The 17533-nt window shown below is 42.3% G+C and overlaps 1 long non-coding RNA gene across 1 annotated transcript; it reads left to right on the top strand.

Annotated features, from left to right (window-relative positions):
• Positions 1 to 14463: 14463 nt before the first annotated feature.
• On the top strand, positions 14464 to 16080 carry LOC119358807. The gene is made up of 2 exons (XR_005172304.1): positions 14464 to 14591; positions 15706 to 16080. It is a non-coding gene; the product is annotated as an uncharacterized LOC119358807 (long non-coding RNA).
• Positions 16081 to 17533: the final 1453 nt, after the last annotated feature.

Here is a 17533-nt window from a genome sequence, read left to right as displayed (position 1 = left end):
ATTGGCTCCCGTGGATGTAGAATTTGTTGGAGAACATCAGCGCTCCAGCGAAGGACCAACTCCAGAGCTGCTCCTGTGCGACGGCGAGGAGGGCCCTGAGGAAGCTGCAACACGGGCTATCTGGCGGCATGCTCTCGGCGGTCAGGCGGGCCGGCGGTGGGTGAAGACGGCGCACATGGACGGGGCGGTGCCACGATGGTAGGGTGGGCTTGACGCAGCGGTTGTTGCAGCCATGGAGTTTGGATATTGGAGAAGATGCACGAAGCGACGGGCTATGGGAAAGCAAGCGATGGAGGCATGGAACTGAAGCAGAGAAGTAATGGGATCGGACCCAGCGTAGGCTTCCGTCGGGCTTTGACTCTTCGATTACATATAATATCGAAGGGCCTCTTCGGTTTTCAGAGAGTAGATTCACACGACTTTCTTTAAAAAAGCTGACGTGGTGAGCTGCATGACCAAAATAATTAAGAAGAACTGATGATATGGCAAGGCTGCTGAGGTGGATAGGCTGCATGTCTAGAGAAATAGGTTAGTGGGAATGAACTATTTAGGTACTATAGATTCACGGTTCTTTCACCCAATGATATACTAACTCATCATCATCATAATATAATTAGTAACTTATCATCATAATACATCATTGTCATATAACAACTCCTCATCATCATCATCATTTTCGTCCATGAGACATCATATAACAAATTGGTCACTAGTTATAATAACAACTCCTCATCATCATCATAGTACTCATAATCACTACTCCTCCTCATCATCATCAACTCTAACACACTGCAGCACGTAATAACTACTTCTCATCATCATCATAGTCATATATAATCAACACTAACTAATTATTCTTAATACCTAGGACCTACTCCTCTCTCCTAGGTAAAATACCATAAAACAGATAAACCCGTCCACCTCCATAATGGAGAATGGAGATAAACCTATCTCCAACTTGTGGCTTGCGCACATTCATGTTATCTCCAATTAGTTGCGTGTGCGCATTCATCACATTGCTCCATTCTTTGATTTTGAGGCTTCCATCATTTGAAGAAATTGAGTATGAACTGTGGTAAGCCTTCGAAGGAGTTGGTCGTAAGCTAACCATATGCATATCACCATCGATAAACATCAAGTCAGGCACAACCTCCTTCGGGAGCCTCTATTGAAAACGTAATAGTAACATATATAGTTAGCAATGTACGTAGTTTACTTAAGAATAATGTATGCAATGAAGTTATCATCATTAACAAAATCTTACCAAGTTTTTGGCAATGAAGTTACAATCAAGCAATTTATGGACTAGTGACACGTATCTAGTAAATTTTGGGCTGATAGAGTGATTGATTTTAAAGGCCTCAACATCTTCTATGAATGAGACAAGATAACATTTCTCCTCACAATTAAGCTCAGAGTCATAGTTGTCGTATGTGCTGTCTACAACCTTCCGGGTATTTCTTGAAGACAAGAAATAAGCTGACAATTATAAATAAATAAGTTTAGTACTTATGAACACCAAATATTTTTAAATTAACAATTATAAACAAACTCACATCTAGGCAAAACTGGAGGCATATCCACATCCACCCAAATGTTGATATTATCATCATCATCATAATCTTCTGGACGAATATCAAATCTTATTTGCATACCCTCCTCAAATCCACATGCCTTGCAGAGAGCTTCCCAATTAGAGCAACCGAAATGGGAGTGATTGACTGCATTGTACAACTTAACCAGAAACTCATAACCATGTTTAGTTCTTAAGTGAGCCCTCCTCGTCTCCATATTCTCAAAGTCTTCAAAATCAAGCTTCTCCAATACGTATGGTCTAGCTGAAGGAAATATGCCCTAGAGGCAATAATAAAGTTATTATTTATTTCCTTATATCATGATAAATGTTTAGTATTCATGCTAGAATTGTATTAACCGGAAACATAATACATGTGTGAATACATAGACAAACAGAGTGTCACTAGTATGCCTCTACTTGACTAGCTCGTTAATCAAAGATGGTTATGTTTCCTAACCATGAACAAAGAGTTGTTATTTGATTAACGAGGTCACATCATTAGTTGAATGATCTGATTGACATGACCCATTCCATTAGCTTAGCACCCGATCGTTTAGTATGTTGCTATTGCTTTCTTCATGACTTATACATGTTCCTATAACTATGAGATTATGCAACTCCCGTTTACCGGAGGAACACTTTGGGTACTACCAAACGTCACAACGTAACTGGGTGATTATAAAGGAGTACTACAGGTGTCTCCAAAGGTACATGTTGGGTTGGCGTATTTCGAGATTAGGTTTTGTCACTCCGATTGTCGGAGAGGTATCTCTGGGCCCTCTCGGTAATGCACATCACTTAAGCCTTGCAAGCATTGCAACTAAATGAGCTAGTTGCGGGATGATGTATTACGGAACGAGTAAAGAGACTTGCCGGTAACGAGATTGAACTAGGTATTGGATACCGACGATCGAATCTCGGGCAAGTAACATACCGATGACAAAGGGAACAACGTATGTTGTTATGCGGTCTGACCGATAAAGATCTTCGTAGAATATGTAGGAGCCAATATGGGCATCCAGGTCCCGCTATTGGTTATTGACCAGAGACGTGTCTCGGTCATGTCTACATTGTTCTCGAACCCGTAGGGTCCGCACGCTTAAGGTTACGATGACAGTTATATTATGAGTTTATGCATTTTGATGTACCGAAGGTTGTTCGGAGTCCCGGATGTGATCACAGACATGACGAGGAGTCTCGAAATGGTCGATACGTAAAGATTGATATATTGGAAGCCTATGTTTGGATATCGGAAGTGTTCCGGGTGAAATCGGGATTTTACCGGAGTACCGGGAGGTTACCGGAACCCCCCGGGAGCCATATGGGCCTTAATGGGCTTTAGTGGAAAGGAGAAAGGGGCAGCCCAAGGTGGTTGCGCACCTCCCCCCTCCCCTAGTCCTATTAGGACTAGGAGAGGTGGCCGGCCCCCCTCTCCCTCTTTCCCCCTCAGGGAATCCTAGTCCAACTAGGATTGGGGGGGAGTCCTACTCCCGGAAGGAGTAGGACTCCTCCTGCGCCCTCCTCCTGGCCAGCGCCCCCCTCCCCCTTGGCTCCTTTATATACTGAGGCAGAGGCACCCCAGAAACACACAAGTTGATCCACGTGATCTATTCCTTAGCCGTGTGCGGTGCCCCCTGCCACCATAGTCCTCGATAATACTGTAGCGGAGTTTAGGCGAAGCCCTGCTGCTGTAGTGCATCAAGATCGTCACCACGCCGTCGTGCTGACGGAACTCTTCCCCGACACTTTGCTGGATCGGAGTCCGGGGATCGTCATCGAGCTGAACGTGTGCTCGAACTCGGAGGTGCCGTAGTTTCGGTGCTTGATCGGTTGGATCGTGAAGACGTACAACTACTTCCTCTATGTTGCGTCAACGCTTCCGCAGTCGGTCTGCGTGGGTACGTAGACAACACTCTCCCCTCTCGTTGCTATGCATCACATGATCTTGCGTGTGCGTAGGAAATTTTTTGAAATTACTACGAAACCCAACAGTGGCATCCGAGCCTAGGTTATTTATATTGATGTTATATGCACGAGTAGAACACAAGTGAGTTGTGTGCGATATAAGTCATACTGCCTACCAGCATGTCATACTTTGGTTCGGCGATATTGTTGGACGAGACGACCCGGACCAACCTTACGCGTACGCTTACGCGAGACCGGTTCCCCCGACGTGCTTTGCACACAGGTGGCTTGCGGGCGACTGTCTCTCCAACTTCAGTTGAACCAAGTGTGGCTACGCCCGGTCCTTGCGAAGGTTAAAACGGAGTCTATTTGACAAACTATCGTTGTGGTTTTGATGCGTAGGTGAGATTGGTTCTTGCTTAAGCCCGTAGCAGCCACGTAAAACTTGCAACAACAAAGTAGAGGACGTCTAACTTGTTTTTGCAGGGCATGTTGTGATGTGATATGGTCAAGGCATGATGCTGAATTTTATTGTATGAGATGATCATGTTTTGTAACCGAGTTATCGGCAACTGGCAGGAGCCATATGGTTGTCACTTTATTGTATGCAATGCAATCGCGATGTAATGCTTTACTTTATTACTAAACGATAGTGATAGTCGTGGAAGCATAAGATTGGCGAGACGACAACGATGCTACGATGGAGATCAAGGTGTCGCGCCGGTGACGATGGTGATCATGACGGTGCTTCGGAGATGGAGATCACAAGCACAAGATGATGATGGCCATATCATATCACTTATATTGATTGCATGTGATGTTTATCTTTTTATGCATCTTATCTTGCTTTGATTGACAGTAGCATTATAAGATGATCTCTCACTAAATTATCAAGAAGTGTTCTCCCTGAGTATGCACCGTTGCCAAAGTTCGTCGTGCCCAGACACCACGTGATGATCGGGTGTGATAAGCTCTACGTCCATCTACAACGAGTGCAAGCCAGTTTTGCACACGCAGAATACTCAGGTTAAACTTGACGAGCCTAGCATATGCAGATATGGCCTCGGAACACGGAGACCGAAAGGTCGAGCGTGAATCATATAGTAGATATGATCAACATAACGATGATCACCATTGAAAACTACTCCATCTCACGTGATGATCGGTTATGGTTTAGTTGATTTGGATCACGTAATCACTTAGAAGATTAGAGGGATATCTATCTAAGTGGGAGTTCTTAAGTAATTTGATTAATTGAACTTAAACTTATCATGAACTTAGTACCTGAAAGTATCTTGCTTGTTTATGTTGATTGTAGATAGATGGCTCGTGCTGTTGTTCCGTTGAATTTTAATGCATTCCTTGAGAAAGCAAAGTTGAAAGATGATGGTAGCAATTACATGGACTGGGTCCGTAACTTGAGGATTATCCTCATTGCTGCTCAAAAGAATTACGTCTTGGAAGCACCGCTGGGTGCCAGGCCTGCTGCTGGAGCAACACCAGATGTTATGAACGTCTGGCAGAGTAAAGCTGATGACTACTCGATAGTTCAGTGTGCCATGCTTTACGGCTTAGAATCGGGACTTCAACGACGTTTTGAACGTCATGGAGCATATGAGATGTTCCAGGAGTTGAAGTTAATATTTCAAGAAAATGCCCGGATTGAGAGATATGAAGTCTCCAATAAGTTCTATAGCTGCAAGATGGAGGAGAACAGTTCTGTCAGTGAGCATATACTCAAAATGTCTGGGTATAATAATCACTTGATTCAGATGGGAGTTAATCTTCCAGATGATTGCGTCATTGACAGAATTCTCCAATCACTGCCACCAAGCTACAAGAGTTTCGTGATGAACTATAATATGCAAGGGATGAACAAGACTATTCCCGAGCTCTTCGCGATGCTGAAAGCTGCGGAGGTAGAAATCAAGAAGGAGCATCAAGTGTTGATGGTTAACAAGACCACTAGTTTCAAGAAAAAGGGCAAAGGTAAGAAGAAGGGGAACTTCAAGAAGAACGGCAAACAAATTGCTGCTCAGGAGAAGAAACCCAAGTCTGGACCTAAGCCTGAAACTGAGTGCTTCTACTGCAAGCAGACTGGTCACTGGAAGCGGAACTGCCCCAAGTATTTGGCGGATAAGAAGGATGGCAAGGTGAACAAAGGTATATGTGATATACATGTTATTGATGTGTACTTTACTAGAGCTCGCAGTAGCACCTGGGTATTTGATACTAGTTCTGTTGCTAATATTTGCAACTCGAAATAGGGACTACGGAATAAGCGGGCACTGGCAAAGGACGAGGTGACGATGCGCGTGGGAAACGGTTCCAAAGTCGATGTGATCGCGGTCGGCGCGCTACCTCTACATCTACCTTCGGGATTAATATTAGACCTAAATAATTATTATTTGGTGCCAGCGTTGAGCATGAACATTATATCTGGATCTTGTTTAATGCGAGACGGTTATTCATTTAAATCAGAGAATAATTGTTGTTCTATTTATATGAGTTATATCTTTTATGGTCATGCACCTTTGAAGAGTGGTCTATTTTGATGAATCTCGATAGTAGTGATACACATATTCATAATGTTGAAGCCAAAAGATGCAGAGTTGATAATGAAAGTGCAACTTATTTGTGGCACTGTCGTTTAGGTCATATCGGTGTAAAGCGCATGAAGAAACTCCATACTGATGGACTTTTGGAACCACTTGATTATGAATCACTTGGTACTTGCGAACCGTGCCTCATGGGCAAGATGACTAAAACACCGTTCTCCGGTACTATGGAGAGAGCAACAGATTTGTTGGAAATCATACATACCGATGTATGTGGTCCGATGAATATTGAGGCTCGTGGCGGATATCGTTATTTTCTCACCTTCACAGATGACTTAAGCAGATATGGGTATATCTACTTAATGAAACATAAGTCTGAAACATTTGAAAAGTTCAAAGAGTTTCAGAGTGAAGTTGAAAATCATCGTAACATGAAAATAAAGTTTCTACGATCTGATCGTGGAGGAGAATATTTGAGTTACGAGTTTGGTGTACATTTGAAAAATTGTGGAATAGTTTCGCAACTCACGCCACCCGGAACACCACAGCGTAATGGTGTGTCCGAACATCGTAATCGTACTTTACTAGATATGGTGCGATCTATGATGTCTCTTACTTATTTACCGCTATCGTTTTGGGGTTATGCTTTAGAGACGGCCGCATTCACATTAAATAGGGCACCATCAAAATCCATTGAGACAACGCCTTATGAACTATGGTTTGGCAAGAAACCAAAGTTGTCGTTTCTTAAAGTTTGGGGCTGCGATGCTTATGTGAAAAAGCTTCAACCTGATAAGCTCGAACCCAAATCGGAGAAATGTGTCTTCATAGGATACCCAAAGGAGACTGTTTGGTACACCTTCTATCACAGATCCGAAGGCAAGACATTCGTTGCTAAGAATGGATCCTTTCTAGAGAAGGAGTTTCTCTCGAAAGAAGTGAGTGGGAGGAAAGTAGAACTTGACGAGGTAACTGTACCTGCTCCCTTATTGGAAAATAGTACATCACAGAAAACTGTTTCTGCGACATCTATACCAATTAGTGAGGAAGCTAATGATGTTGATCATGAAACTTCAGTTCAAGATACTACTGAACCTCGTAGATCGACCAGAGCGAGATCCGCACCAGAGTGGTACGGTAATACTATTCCGGAAATCATGCTACTAGATCATGATGAACCTACAAACTATGAAGAAGCGATGGTGAGCCCAGATTCCGCAAAGTGGCTTGAAGCCATGAAATCTGAGATGGGATCCATGTATGAGAACAAAGTATGGACTTTGATTGACTTTCCCGATGATCGGCAAGCAATTGAGAATAAATCGATCTTCAAGAAGAAGGCTGACGCTGATGGTAATGTTACTGTCTACAAAGCTAGACTTGTCGCAAAAGGTTTTCGACAAGTTCAAGGGGTTGACTACGATGAGATCTTCTCACACGTAGTGATGCTTAAGTCTGTCCGAATCATGTTAGCAATAGCCGCATTTTATGATTATGAAATTTGGCAGATGGATGTCAAAACTGCATTCCTGAATGGATTTCTGGAAGAAGAGTTGTATATGATGCAACCGGAAGGTTTTGTCGATCCAAAGGGAGCTAACAAAGTATGCAAGCTCCAGCGATCCATTTATGGACTGGTGCAAGCCTCTCGGAGTTGGAATAAACGTTTTGATAGTGTGATCAAAGCATTTTATTTTATACAGACTTTCGGTGAAGCCTGTATTTACAAGAAAGTGAGTGGGAGCTCTGTAGCATTTTTGATATTATATGTGGATGACATATTGCTGATTGGAAATGATATAGAATTTCTGGATAGCATAAAGGGATACTTGAATAAGAGTTTTTTCAATGAAAGACCTCGGTGAAGCTGCTTACATATTAGGCATTAAGATCTATAGAGATAGGTCAAGACGCTCAATTGGACTTTCACAAACAACATACCTTGACAAAATTTTGAAGAAGTTCAAAATGGATCAAGCAAAGAAAGGGTTCTTGCCTGTGCTACAAGGTGTGAAGTTGAGTCAGACTCAATGCCCGACCACTGCAGAAGATAGAGAGAAAATGAAAGATGTTCCCTATGCTTCAGCCATAGGCTCTATCATGTATGCAACGCTGTGTACCAGACCTGATGTGTGCCTTGCTATAAGTTTAGCAGGGAGGTACCAAAGTAATCCAGGAGTGGATCACTGGACAGCGGTCAAGAACATCCTAAAATACCTGAAAAGGACTAAGGATATGTTTCTCGTATATGGAGGTGACAAAGAGCTCACCATAAAAGGTTACATTGATGCAAGCTTTGACACTGATCTGGACGATTTTAAATCGCAAACCGGATACGTGTTTACATTAAACGGTGGAGCTATCAGTTGGTGCAGTTCTAAACAAAGCGTCGTAGTGGGATCTACATGTGAAGCGGAGTACATAGCTTCTTCGGAAGCAGCGAACGAAGGAGTCTGGATGAAGGAGTTCATATCCGATCTAGGTGTCATACCTAGTGCATCGGGTCCAATGAAAATCTTTTGTGACAATACTGGTGCAATTGCCTTGGCAAAGGAATCCAGATTTCACAAAAGGACCAAGCACATCAAGAGACGTTTCAATTCCATCCGAGATCTAGTCCAGGTGGGAGACATAGAGATTTGCAAGATACATATGGATCTGAATGTTGCAGACACGTTGACTAAGCCTCTTCCACGAGCAAAACATGATCAGCACCAAAGCTCCATGGGTGTTAGAATCATTACAGTGTAATCTAGATTATTGACTCTAGTGCAAGTGGGAGACTGAAGGAAATATGCCCTAGAGGCAATAATAAAGTTATTATTTATTTCCTTATATCATGATAAATGTTTAGTATTCATGCTAGAATTGTATTAACCGGAAACATAATACATGTGTGAATACATAGACAAACAGAGTGTCACTAGTATGCCTCTACTTGACTAGCTCGTTAATCAAAGATGGTTATGTTTCCTAACCATGAACAAAGAGTTGTTATTTGATTAACGAGGTCACATCATTAGTTGAATGATCTGATTGACATGACCCATTCCATTAGCTTAGCACCCGATCGTTTAGTATGTTGCTATTGCTTTCTTCATGACTTATACGTGTTCCTATAACTATGAGATTATGCAACTCCCGTTTACCGGAGGAACACTTTGGGTATTACCAAACGTCACAACGTAACTGGGTGATTATAAAGGAGTACTACAGGTGTCTCCAAAGGTACATGTTGGGTTGGCGTATTTCAAGATTAGGTTTGGTCACTCTGATTGTCGGAGAGGTATCTCTGGGCCCTCTCGGCAATGCACATCACTTAAGCCTTGCAAGCATTGCAACTAAATGAGTTAGTTGCGGGATGATGTATTACGGAACGAGTAAGGAGACTTGCCGGTAACGAGATTGAACTAGGTATTGGATACCGACGATCGAATCTCGGGTAAGTAACATACCGATGACAAAGGGAACAACGTATGTTGTTATGTGGTCTGACCGATAAAGATCTCCGTAGAATATGTAGGAGCCAATATGGGCATTCAGGTCTCGCTATTGGTTATTGACCGGAGACATGTCCCGGTCATGTCTACATTGTTCTCGAACCCGTAGGGTCCGCACGCTTAAGGTTACGATGACAGTTATATTATGAGTTTATGCATTTTGATGTACCGAAGGTTGTTCGGAGTCCCGGATGTGATCACGGACATGACGAGGAGTCTCGAAATGGTCGAGACGTAAAGATTGATATATTGGAAGCCTATGTTTCGATATCGGAAGTGTTCCGGGTGAAATCGGGATTTTACCGGAGTACCGGGAGGTTACCGGAACCCCCCGGGAGCCATATGGGCCTTAATGGGCTTTAGTGGAAAGGAGAAGGGGGCAGCCCAAGGTGGCTGCGCACCTCCCCCCTCCCCTAGTCCTATTAGGACTAGGAGAGGTGGCCGGCCCCCCTCTCCCTCTTTCCCCCTCGGGGAATCCTAGTCCAACTAGGATTGGGGGGGGGGGAATCCTACTCCCGGAAGGAGTAGGACTCCTCCTGCGCCCTCCTCCTGGCCGGCGCCCCCCTCCCCCTTGGCTCCTTTATATACTGAGGCAGAGGCACCCCAGAAACACACAAGTTGATCCACGTGATCTATTCCTTAGCCGTGTGCGGTGCCCCCTGCCACCATAGTCCTCGATAATACTGTAGCGGAGTTTAGGCGAAGCCCTGCTGCTGTAGTGCATCAAGATCGTCACCACGCCGTCGTGCTGACGGAACTCTTCCCCGACACTTTGCTGGATCGGAGTCCGGGGATCGTCATCGAGCTGAACGTGCGCTCGAACTCGGAGGTGCCGTAGTTTCGGTGCTTGATCGGTTGGATCGTGAAGACGTACAACTACTTCCTCTACGTTGCGTCAATGCTTCCGCAGTCGGTCTGCGTGGGTACGTAGACAACACTCTCCCCTCTCGTTGCTATGCATCACATGATCTTGCGTGTGCGTAGGAAAAATTTTTAAATTACTACGAAACCCAACACTAGCATGGCACGGGATGTACTAATCGAATTGATTTTTTTCAGAAATTACACCTTGAACAAAAGAAGCACAAGTGATCATATTAATTACGATGAAATGCTTGTCGTTGCGTACCATACAAACATCAAAGGTCTCTTCCAGCTTCACGGTAAAAAACCTATCATTTTGCAGGTGAGGAAACCTGTCGCACAAACCCCGGTCATCGTAGCAGTACCCGCAGACTGGGATCCCATCGTCATTGGACATCTCCTGTGTTCAAAATTCAAAGATTATAACTCGACGGCAAAACCCAATATGTTGTTTAATGCTCTTTCCGGCAAATCCAAGGCACTCAATATTTCCTACATTCTTGCACAAGTCATGCTCAAATCCACGGAGAATTTCGGCATGACCTTTGCTAAAAAAGGACATATCGAGCGTCTGAAATTTGCCGGAACAGAAATTAATCAACACTCCGTCAAAACATAGGCTACCCGGAGGTGTTCTCTACAAAATGCATCTATGCATCCATTTTGTCGCCATCTTACAAAATCAATAACAGGGACTAGCTACTCATCTACTACTCTACTATACATCTATGAAAACATCTACATCATCATCGACATCAACAACATGGGGTGGCTGGTCTCACCTCGAGGTCGGAGGGGGTCGGTGACGGGGATGACGTCGGGGATGATGCAGGGCTCCATGGTTTCTGCAAAAACAAGATATAAACAAAAACATTATTATCCTCATTTTATGACTTAATGAAACCCTATAAGCTATCAACTAAATATTCAATTTGATTCCAAATAAAAATTTCTACTGTCTGCAATTTGTTTTGTAAACCCTAGAAAAATGCCTTGATTTTTTACCTACTGTCTACTTCTTGAACCATAGAAATATGCCCTAAGTTCAGAATATAACATGTACAGGACATTTTTTCAAATTATACCAACTAAAAATTTTATTACTAAAATTTCTAATCAAAAGACCTAAAATTTACTATTCTATTCAAAACACCTAAAATAGTAAAAAAAAACTTACATGTACTCAAATGACCTAAAAAATTATTCTATTAAAAAACCTACATTCTACAATGTCTACATTCAAAAACCTACATTTAAATTACATACATTCTACAATGTCTACATTCTAAAACCTACATTTAAATTACCTACATTCTACAATGTCTGCATTCTAAAACCTACATTTAAATTACGTACATTCCACAACACTAGTAGAAAAAAGGCCTTTAGTCCCGGTTCATCAGGGCGTTTAGTCCCGGTTCTGGAACCGGGACTAAAGGGTCGGTACTAAAGGCCCTCCACGTGGCCGCTGCCTGGAGGTCCACCTTTAGTCCCGGTTGGTAACACCAACCGGGACTAAAGGAAATTTTATGATTCTTTTTTTAAAAAAATGAATTTTTTTTTGAATTTTTTTTGAATTTAAAATTTCTGAATTATTTTAACCTCTAATCTCTAATCACCCCTCACCACTGCTCAATTTAACCTGTAATCTCTAATCACCCCTCATCATTCCAAATCATCTAACTTCCCGAACGGTCACTATTCCAGCCTGAGCACGCTTAACTTCCGGGTTTTATTCTCCCTCGTTTCCAAGTCTGCACTTGTTGTTTTCCTGACAATAGTAAGATGTCAATCCTATTAACCGTCAGGAATTTAGCTTGAGCATGAAGTCACACATTTCACTGTTTGAGTTTGAAATATTGTTCTAAAAATCAATAATTATTTAGTAACACTAATATTTCTTGAATAAGTAGTTTGACCACAGTTTGACCATAGTTTGACTAGATTTGACCAAAATTCAAAAAACTGAAATAATTATTTAGTAACACCAATATTTCTTGAATAAGTAGTTTGACCATTGTTTGACCACAGTTTGACCATAGTTTGACCATAGTTGACCAAAATTCAAAAAAACTGAAACAATTATTTAGTAACACTAATATTCTTGAATAATTATTTAGTAACACTAATACTTCTTGAATAAGTAGTTTGACCATAGTTTGACCAGATTTAACAAAAATTCAAAAAAACTGACATGTGAGCATAACTTTTTTTCCTTTTAGAATTTGAGAATTCTAAAAATTTGCAAACAGGCCGTAGGCGCTCAAAATCGGAAGCGGATTTTCGTTCTGAACATTTTCCCTACATTTTTTGCAAAACATGTCCAAATTTAAGTTTTTAAATTTTCCTAACTAGTAGATGTAGTAATATAACTACCTCTCGAAGGATTTCATTTTTTGAAGTTTTTATCATTTTCTTTTGATTTTTTTGAAACAAAAAAGGCGATCCACAAGGGGGGTGTAGAGTTTGAAAATGGGACCTTTAGTCCCGGTTTGAGACACAAACCGGGACAAAAGGGCATTGCACCCTTTAGTCCCGGTTTGTGTCTAAAACCGGGACTAAAGGTCTAATCTTTAGTCCCGATTTGAGACACAAACGGGACTAAAGGGCATCGCACCCTTTAGTCCCGGTTCGTGCCACAAACCGGGACTAAAGGGCTCAGGTGAACCGGGACTAATGCCTTAGCCGCACGAACCGGGACCAATGCTCACATTAGTCCCGGTTCGTGACTGAACCGGGACTAATGGGCTGACCCGGCCTGGACCTTTGCCCCCTTTTCTACTAGTGCAATGTCTACATTTTAAAACCTACATTTAAATTACCTACATTCTACAAGATTAGAGACAGAAGGGAGGGAGGGAGGAGGGGTAGGAAGGAGGGAGGGAGGGAGGGAGGAAGGGATGGCGACGGGCCGGCAGCGGCAGGAGGGAGGCAGGGAGAGGGAGGAGGCAGGAGCGAGGGAGGGAGAGGGAGGTGGAAGGAGAGGGAGGGAGAGAGGTGGAGGGAGAGGAGGGGGGAGGGAGAAGATACCTCGATTTCTGGTGGCAGCGGGCGACGGCGGCGTGGCGTGGCGACGGCGACAGGGAGAGAGCGGAGATGGAGAGTAAGGGTCCGCGCGGAGGAAGACGATAAGCTTGGCTTAGTAGCAGCGCGTGATGGAACCCAGCGCTACTGCTACAGGTGTAGCAGTAGCACGGTTGGTAGAAAGGCGCTACTATTATACCTAGCCTGTCGGCAAGAATGTGGTAACTATATTGGTAGCACGTTTTATTCCTGATGCGCTACTGCTATGTGGATAGCAGTAGCGCCCTTTGTGAGAACGCGCTACTGCTAATTAGGAGTAGCGCTCCCTTTTAACAAGCGTTAATGATAAGCTTTTGTGTATAAAGTTTTTCCTAGTAGTGATCGGCTGGAACCGTCCAAAATTTAGTGAAGTATAAATACTCCACTAAGGTTTACTATGCCAGATATTTCGCTATTTTTTAGGAATCGGTTAGAAATGCTCTTGTCCCCCTGAACCGAACATGCCCTAAAGCATTAGTTTTAATTCGGAAGAAGGACGACTTTTCTTCAAAAGAAGAGGGAAGCACGAGGACTAGTGCTTTCATATTTGCATTCTCATTGTATTCCTGGTATTACTTTCTTGTTGGATTTTCTTGTGTTGCAGATGTGACATCGCATTGACCATGACTTGCTCTTGCACAGTGCATTACATGGTGTTTTACAGGATCATTTTCATACAAATAAGTGGGCAATTTAAGTCTGCCAACATCTACGCAGAAAAAAGGTAACCATGGCACAAAATTCAAGCCTGTCAACATCTTTGCAGGTTTCTAGCTCCGCAGGCAACCAATTTTTCGTTTGTATACTCAGTCCAGTCTCAGTTGGCTGGTCGATGGTTTGCAAGGCCCCACCCAGTAATTAATCTTATGACTTGACTCAATTAGTTCACATACAAGAAAAATAGGAAGCAGAAAACGAATTGGACACTGCGGATGTGCGTATATATTCAGTGGATGGTTTCTTCTTCTTGTTACCTTTTGAGAAGTAAACTAGGTAGCTTGCAGATGCATATCATATCAATCAGAACAAGACCCTCACTTCTACTCTCAACTTTATTTCTGCTCCTACTGATCCTGCCACCCACGAAGCAGGAAGATATGGTTCGTGCTAGTCCTAAACGAATATGTAAGCCTAATCTGTCTTTATGTATCCGCAACTAATGATTTAATATCGATCAGTGAATTACTGTCATTTGCTTTATGCGAGCTTACACATGCATGTTCAATCTATTTAGTACGTAGTACGGATCAAAGTACAGCCCATAGGGTACGGGGCAGTAAGGGGTTGATTTTACCGCCGATTGGCACTCGGATGAGTAGGAGAAGTGCCCAAGTCACAGTTACTCACTAGTGACTTCGTAGAACTCCCTTTGTGTGGGCGATACTGTGCAGGGTTGCCGCTGCGACATTTTAGTTGTACATCGTTTCACTACTTCAGGCCTAGTTTTGCTAACTACCACAGCATTTTTTATAGGTTTCAGCATAATTTCCCTATATACTTTTGACATTGTTACATAAAATAGAGTAGGGATAATCTAAGTCTTATTCATTCGCACATGCTAAATATTCCTATTGTTTAATGTAGATAGATATGATCATTGCACTTGATTATATCATAATAATCTCAAAACTCTCTGGAATGCATTTAAACAAATTATTAAATTATTTAGGCAGAATGTTAAGTGCACCATTTTTTTGTTACAGTATTACTGACTCCACCTCAAAATATAGTGCTTATTACAGTTTTTATAGTCAAACTTTGTAAACCTTGATCACGTTTATAGAAAAATAAAAAATGTATCAATATATAGAATACCTTATCAATACCATTGCATTCATCATAAAATAGATCTTCATATCATATATATTGGGTGTTGTAGATATAGATAATTTTCTTTATAAACTTGGTCGAAGTTTGTGAAAGTTTGACTTTCATGAAACCAATGTACACTATAGTATGGGACAGAGGGAGTACATGCTTCTACACAGCGGCGGACCTAGGGGCTAGGGGTGGGGTCGTGGGGGCCATGGCCCCCACAAAAAATTTGCAGAATTTATTTTTACTAGTGCATTCATATGTATATTTACTACTTTATTAATTATTTGTAATTGTTTTGATCAAAAAAATGCCACCCATTGTAATGGTGGCCCACGTTGGTCAAATTCTAGGTGTGCCACTGCTTCTACACCTATACTAAGAGATAAAGAGCATGATGTTTGCTTTTTGGATCAATGTGCAGGCCATCCAGGAGGCTATAAGGGTTGTTCTCGCACATGTCCGCCGAAGCATACTTGTACCACTATTCCCTGCGTTGTTCCTCGACCTTGCAATCGTCACTCCACAACGACTTGAGCAGTTTGTCAAGATTTGCATTAGGCCCTGTTTGGAATGAGTGTATTTTTTGTTGTTGTCCATTGGTATTTAGTTCAAATTCAAGCTAAATACTATCCCGCAAAAAAAAATTCAAGCTAACTACTGGTGGCACACAAATTTTACACCCATTCCAAACAACCCCTTACTGGTAAAATACATCCTGGTCCGGCTTGTAATTATGGATCAATTATTTAAATCCAGGAATGTACACATGCAGCATCATATTTGATGGGATTTTTAAGTTCTGAGTTTCTCTGAACGCATACCAGAATTGTATCAAGCGTATTCAGTTCATGCAATCAACAGGTAATATTTTTTGTTGATATGAATACTAATACACAACTGATATGAATTTATTGTGACTTGGGTGTCTTCTTTGCGCGCAACACCATTCATGCAGTCAGTAGGTGATAATTTTTCTTGATATGAGTATTACCCAATGCTACTTGTGAGTTGCGTTGGGATTTTCCCGAAGGGGAGAGTCTGATGTAGTACAATAGAGATAAGTACGTAAACAAGGGGTTGTGAATTCCTTGGCGATTAATTGCAAGAATCAAGTCCGATAATGGTAGATAGATAAACAAAAACACAAAATAAAAATAAAAGTAAATAAATTACAGCAAAAGTATTTTTAGATTTTAATCTCTACTCCTAAGGGGTGACTTGTTAGTCTCCGTTCCACGGTTTTATTTCGTCTAATTTATTTTCATTGGTTTATTTTTGTCTAGTTTATTTTCGTCTCATCTCTCACCACCACCTCCTCATGTTGATTTCTTCGCCCTCGCAATAAAAACCATTCAAATATTTTCAAGCTTTCCTAACCAGACACGTTACAAACGGGTAGGAACCGATAGCATGTTACCAAACAATAAAATCCTGTTTCATGGCAATCAATTTCAAATCCTAACTTTCCTACCGCATCCTTCCCTTCCTTTCCTAACAACGAGTGGACCACTCTGAGGGCCGAAGAAAATTGCAACTCGCTTCGGCAACTTCCGCGTCCCCTCAAAGCTCAAATCGCGCGTCTCCAAATCATGGTTGCCGAATTGATAGAAAATCGCACGGTCCTGGAAAACAGTGATCCACTTCCAAAAACCAATCGATACCACACGTCCCGACCCCTACCCCGCACCCCACATCAGACCTCTCGCGACTTCGGGTTCGTGTGTGTGCCGCTGCCCAGCAGCTGGCCCCCGGCCTGATACGTCTCCAACATATCTATAATTTGATTGTTCCATGCTATTATATTATCTGTTTTGGATGTTTTATATGCATTAGTCTGCTATTTTATATTATTTTTGGGACTAATCTATTAACCTAGACCCAGTGCCAGTTTTTGGTTTTTCTTTGTTTTTGAGTTTCGCAGAAAAGGAATACCAAACAGAATAAAACCTTCGCGATGATTTTTCTTGGACCAGAAGACACCCAAGAGATTTGGAGATGATGTCAGAGGAGCCACGAGGTGTCCACAAGGGTGGAGGGCGTGCCCCCTACCTTGTGCCCCCCCCCCCCCGTGACTCCCCTGACCTAATTATTTCGCCTATATATTCACATATGTTCCCAAACCACAAGAAGTATCCACGAAAACACTTTTTCACCGCCGCAACCTTCTGTACCCGTGAGATCCCATCTAGGGGCCTTTTCCGGCATCCTGCCAGAGGGGGATTCGATCACAAAGGGCTTCTACATCAACT

This window comes from Triticum dicoccoides, chromosome 2A (assembly GCF_002162155.2).
Source record: "Triticum dicoccoides isolate Atlit2015 ecotype Zavitan chromosome 2A, WEW_v2.0, whole genome shotgun sequence".
Taxonomy (NCBI): domain Eukaryota; kingdom Viridiplantae; phylum Streptophyta; class Magnoliopsida; order Poales; family Poaceae; genus Triticum; species Triticum dicoccoides.
The sequence above is the reverse complement of the archived record's forward strand: the minus strand, read 5'-3'. Positions and strand labels throughout refer to the sequence as shown.